General features: G+C 42.1%; 1 long non-coding RNA gene across 1 annotated transcript; it reads left to right on the top strand.

Moving 5' to 3' along the window:
• Positions 1-485: 485 nt before the first annotated feature.
• Positions 486-5,976, top strand: LOC111953159 (uncharacterized). The gene is made up of 3 exons (XR_002875828.1): positions 486-571; positions 5,457-5,572; positions 5,777-5,976. It is a non-coding gene; the product is annotated as an uncharacterized lncRNA (long non-coding RNA).
• The last annotated feature ends 324 nt before the right edge of the window (positions 5,977-6,300 follow it).

The raw sequence follows: 6,300 nt of genomic DNA, 5'->3' as shown, positions 1-6,300 counted from the left end.
ATAAAATGACATGTTGCCTATCTTTTCCATTAATTTTGGATTGTGCCATTTATCTTATCTATACAACAAATGGCCTTGGACAAGGACTAATTTCAAATAAGACCACTTTTAAGTTCCAAAAACATTTGACRAATTATTTTTGACTGAAACTTTCCTTCAAACAAATGCATTCACAGTGAATGTCACGAACCCTCATATCCGCCGTTAGAATCAGTACACTGCTAATACAGTATATTGTTCATATGGGGATTAAACAGATCATAATGCACTCAAATCACTAACAACCCCATTACAAGGCTTTTTATTGCTTATCAGTGGAGGCTCCTCAGAATAGGAAGGGGAGGACCATCATACTGAGTGAATTTCAGATTTTTTTTTAGTAATGAAACGTTAAAAGTCATCCTTTTTAGATAAAACTATACTACAAATATTCACGTCACTCTGCCGAGTCCCCAACAACCGGATGTTCAAGTTTTCAGGGGAAATGGAAAGAGAGCCTGTGACACAACTTACGCTTTTGGATGTTAACAACAAGGACAGTAACAACGCGAGACTACAGGAGACGGAGGAGGTAGATTATATATTGTTTACTTGGTTTTAGAAAATTATTTTTCAGTTGAGTTAGTGCCATTTATTTCAATTTGCCTTGCTAACTTTAGTAGCATGTAGCTAGCTAGCCTAGCTACCAGAGTGCATTTTTTCTCTACCAGAATGGCTAGCTAACGCTAACAACAATGTAGTGGATTTTTTTGTTGAAGAACCCTTTTCATTGCCCACATCAGATTCAAGCTTCTGTGAAAAATCTGCATCAATCAAACAACACAATGAGAAGATACTGTGATACAGCATTTTTGGGCATGTAAGAGTTGGCTTTTAGGGGGCATGTTGCTTCGTCCCGCAAGGAGCCATTGTTTACGAAGCAAGCGGGCACAATGAGAAGGAAGGTTCCGCTAACAAGGGCAACTAAAAGGAGCTTGCAGATGTAATTGCATGTTACAATGCTTTACTTGCTGAGCATATGGACGTTCTACTGTCTTCTCTGGGATGTCGAAATCAATTCAGAATGATTTGATAACTTCCATCGCATCATCCATTAAAAGTGAGATTTAAAGAGAGGTTGGCGCAGCTAATTTTTTCACATGGCAAATGGATGGAATCACAAACACGGCAAGCCTCTGAACACCTCAACTCATGCCTCATACCCTCATTCAATCACTGCTGTGATCTCCTCCCAACACTGTGCATGTAGCTCTCTCATGTTTGGATAAATACCACAGTAGACCATTGACTAAGACCATCTATCAATGATTTTACTATACATGTCTTTAGAGTGTCCTCCCTGCGGTTCGAGCCGATACCATGGATCTCCCATCCTCCAACATTTTTCAAGTCAGCAGCCTCCACTGTTGCTTATGATGTATGAGCATACTAAGCATAATCTGATCACGGCCAATCAGGCCTTTAATAAGAATCTCAAGCCATCTAAAGCCTTTATTAGCCTGCACTGTAGTGATCACATGAATCCCTTGTCTTTTATTTATTTTTTATTTTTTTATTTCACCTTTATTTAACCAGGTAGGTCAGTTGAGAACAAGTTCTCATTTACAACTGCGACCTGGCCAAGATAAAGAAAAGCAGTGCGACAAAGTCAACAACACAGAGTTAGACATAAACAAACGTACAGTCAATAACACAATATAAAACATCTATATACAGTGTGTGCAAATGTAGACGAGTAGGGAGGTAAGGCAATACATAGGCCATAGAGGCAAAATAATTACAATTTAGCATTAACACTGGAGCGATAGATGTGCAGATGATGATGTGCAAGTAGAGATACGGGGGTGCAAAAGAGCAAGAGAATAAATATCAATATGGGGATGAGGTAGTAGGGTGTGCTATTTACAGATAGGCTGTGTACAGCTACAGAGATCGGTAAGCTGCTCTGACAGCTGATGCTTAAAGTTAGAGAGCGTTATTGCCGTTTGTCCACCTGTAACTCAACACATAAAACAACGCTTTAAGATTTTGAGGTTCAAGACAGTGTTGTTGTTTGGTTTGTACCTGCGAAACGTTGATGTCGTACTATGGGTCTTTTCATTTTTTGTTTTTCATATTAGTTGGAAGGAAGGAATACGCCAATTTGAAACAGATGAGAAGCCAGGAATGACCTTCGCTAGCACCTCAGATGATTTTCTGCACTGTGAATGTAGTCATCTTTAGATTCATAACCTGCTTGCCATTACATGGCTCGACCCTTAACTCAATTCGCATGTGGGTGAGATCAATTCCCCTCCATGTGTGGGTGTCCCAAGGGAGAGAATAACGCCAATATTCCCCACCTACCCACCATCAGATCACACGCAACCACAACCACGCACACACACGCAGTCAAGCGCACACTCCCACACACATACACACACGCACAGCGATTATTTATCCACCTCTTCATTAGAGGCTTATAGCTGTCAGCTCGTCTGCCTATCCGACAGAAGTCATCCTGGGTATTTATTTACAACTGGTCACTTCAGACCGTGTTCAATCGATATCCCCCCGCTGGTGAGAATGCCCATACTGACCGATTTACTGGTCATCTTAATAAAAACATGTAAAACACGTCTTAACAAAAGCATGTCAGAGAAAACAAGAAACCAAAAGGAATGAGATCAGAGCTCAAAGGTCATCGCCGGGTTTAACGTCTCAATCACACCGCAACATTTGAAGGTCACGGTTAACATTAATCTGTGATCCCGTTCTGCTCTCAATTTAAAGAGGCAAAGTTCGCAGTGTCAAACACCACCAAACAGCTCTTTAAAAAAATAAATACTAATCTGGCAACCCTGACCTTGCCTGACAACGCTTTTTACCCATGACGTATCTGGCATCCTGAAGTTATATGACGGAGTGCCTAGAGTTACCCCAATCGAAAAGGGAAAGAATGAGAAATAACAGAGACTGAAAGAGTAGACAGGAAGACAGATGCTCTATTGGGATAAACATTTAGCTGTTTTTTTGTGTTTTATGCACCTGCTGCTCTTGGCTTTGTCCTGTGGGATGCCTGCCCATTAGCCTGGCTTAGATTACACACAGACATGCTTGAAATTACTGTCATTAACCCTCAGTATCAGTTACAGCACTGAAATGGCCTCTGAATCCCCATGGACATATGAAGGACAATGAGGCCACATCGCTGACTGGAGATGGATGGATGGATCAATGGAAGGATGGGTGGTGGAGGTTGTTTTTTAGGCTGACCTGGATTCTGTTAGCTCTTAGCCTGCTTTCACATACACATGCACACACGCCAGATACATACACCCACTTAATTGAACCTTTGTTTATACTACCTACGTTTGCCTCATTGAGATAAAAAAAAAACTATTTCACAAGAGAGAAACACAAACACACTCACTCGGACACACACCCTCCCCACTCCAAGAACCCATCGTCTGAATTGTCTCGTTTTCACCCCTTCACTACCTCAAAGCCCTTCACTCTGTGTTAACTGAGAACAATCAATCACAGCCATTTCCTGTGCCAAATGCCTCTGAGGATGCGTGTTAAAAGGGTCACAGGTACAGAGTCTCTGTGGATCTGGCAACACATGCCCCACAGTGTATGTGCAATTTGCACATATAATAAAATATGCATTCTTGGGGATCCTACTAATTACCCCCAAAAATGTAAAGACCAGAAACATATATATATATATATATATCCATAATTTAAATCCACTCTTCATCTTTCTCTCTGCTACAAGAGCACAGACACACTCACTCTAGCACTCACTCTAGGAGAGCCAGAATGGCCACCAGTTTCCCACTAAGTCATGGTAATACCAGGGTGAGAGAATGGAAACTGCACATTAAAGTGTGTGGGTGCAGGCGGTGCCACCAGTGTGTGTGTGTGTGTGTACAGAGTGGGTTGCGTAACACTGACCCGGGCACTTGAACCACGTACTCACACACACATTCACACACATGCGATACAGCGGTAGCCAAGTGTCAAAAAAACTGTAGGCAAGCTAGGGCCATGTAAACAATCTATAAAGCAAGCATTCTTGGTAGAACTCTCAGAACGTGACCATTCGCAGTGTAAACAGTACCTTAAAATACACTGAAAAACACAGGTCCATGCATTTTAGGCCCACTTTATTGTAATATGAAGTGTTATCTACTTTAAATTGAGGTGGTGACATTGGATATGTGTTGGTTCACTGTAAGCGAGGTCTTTAAGGAAGATGGAGAAAAACATCTACATGTAGGCCCTAAACGCCAGGGGTTGGTTTCCCGACACAGATTAAGCCTCGTCCTGGATTACATAATTCTCACAAGCACTTTCAGAAAGCATAAAGAGATGGTAGCCATTTTGGAAATATCGAGGGATGAGAGGTGAGCTATTTAAATAGCTGTCCTTTTATTTATTTAGACGTCCATTTGGTATCCATTAAGTTATTCGACATAGGCTGCACAGTACATAGACTTTACTGTTACGTAAATTTGGGGACGAGATCAGTGCAGTTTTAGTATTTTATTTTTTATTCCATCTTCAATTTATTTTTATTATTTCCACTTCAGTGAGCAGGGCATCTGCTTAAACAAATGGAGTGGGGGCGGCTGGTGGAAACTACAACTAGTAAATGTAGACCTTTTGAAAAAAGATTGCGTCATTAGATGTGAAAACAGTGGCGTGATTCACTCAAGGCCAAAAAGGTGACTTTCAAATGGATATTTGGGTCATGTAGAATGGAATGGTTTTGGTTGTACTGGAGACGCCATGCCATCCATACCGTGTTTCCTCAAACTGTACTGGGCTGTGTTTCCCATTCCCAAAAGCTCCATTGTACATTGGTGGTACTTTACTTCTCTGGACAACCAATACCCAAGACAGTCATTAGAACAAAGCTTTGGCTGAGAGTTTCTGTTTAGAGTGGTGGATACTTTGCTACTTGTGTGTGTATCTTTCTCTCAGCTTCTCCCACCAGAACCTATTTGAGCATCTGGCGCAATTTCTTTAGTTGTTGTTACCGGAGGCTAACCAGATTTGTTGGTTTTCACCCTATTTGTCATTTCAGACATTCACAACCGCTGACCCTCAATAGGCTGCACACAAACAGAACTGTAACAGTATAATATACTGTATAAATATACAGTATAAATATACAGTATAAAATACCAACTCAGTGGCCTTGTGGTTAGAGTGTCTGTCCTGAGATTGGTAGGTTGGGGGTTCAATCCCTGGTTTATCTGTACTAAAGACTGTAAAAATGGGACCTGATGCCTGTTTGGCACTCAGCAGTAACCCATACAAGTCTAAGCTGGGGACAGGTCTTGTATACTAAGCTGCCTCATGCTACAGAAACAGGAGACAAAGCAGCAATTATAACTCACTGTAACATCAAAGAAGATATCATGAGTTTGAGCTAAAACCTGCATTTGATGACACTTTTACTCAAGGTGACCAAGTACGTCTGCAAAGGCTGACTGACCCAACAGCTACTGCTTCAGCACTGGAGAAAGGACTACGATACTGAAGGAGGACATTGATGATGGTGAAGGTTCAAGACGACCAGGTTAGTTTTGGTAGGCTACCGTAGACATATTGTAACTCCCAAATGGCACCCTATTCCACATAGTTCACTACTTTTGATCAGAGCCCTATGGGCCCTGATCAAAAGTAATGACTATAAAGGGAATAGCATGCCATTTTGGGATGCAGAAAATACTGTACAATAGATGTATAAAGCATGTGGCTAACGAAGAAGCTTCCTACGCAGGCGAACCAAAGGGTGCTGAATAAGGGATATGAGGAGAGATAGGACATCAATCAAATGGACTCCTCCGCCCAATCCCACGACCAATGTGATGTAATGTATCTAACTGTTGGGTCCCTAAACACACATACAGACACCCCCACACACACACAGACACACACACACCCATGCTCCTGTGATGGCTGACGTACTAATAAAGCTAGGGAAAGGGAGGATGGAGGGTGAAAGAGGTTGGGAAAGAGGGTAGGGCAGATAAGTGTGTGTTCGGGAGGAGGGGGGTGTGTTAAGCAACTGTGCACAGTGAAACTGTGTGTCACCCCCTGTACGCACGCATACACACACACTCACCCAGCATCCTGGAAAGAGCAGCAAATACAGGGCCTGTTTCCAAAGTCCAAAACTCAATCACCCACATTGACTGACATATGGTTTAGCGGTTTGGAGGGAGAAAATAATGACGGAAGGGAGAGGTGGAAAGAGCAAGGAAAGGAGGGGGGAAAGAGGGATGGAGAGAAAGAGAGGGAGAG

This window comes from Salvelinus sp. IW2-2015, linkage group LG27, assembly GCF_002910315.2.
Source record: "Salvelinus sp. IW2-2015 linkage group LG27, ASM291031v2, whole genome shotgun sequence".
Taxonomy (NCBI): Eukaryota; Metazoa; Chordata; class Actinopteri; order Salmoniformes; family Salmonidae; genus Salvelinus; species Salvelinus sp. IW2-2015.
The sequence above is the reverse complement of the archived record's forward strand: the minus strand, read 5'-3'. Positions and strand labels throughout refer to the sequence as shown.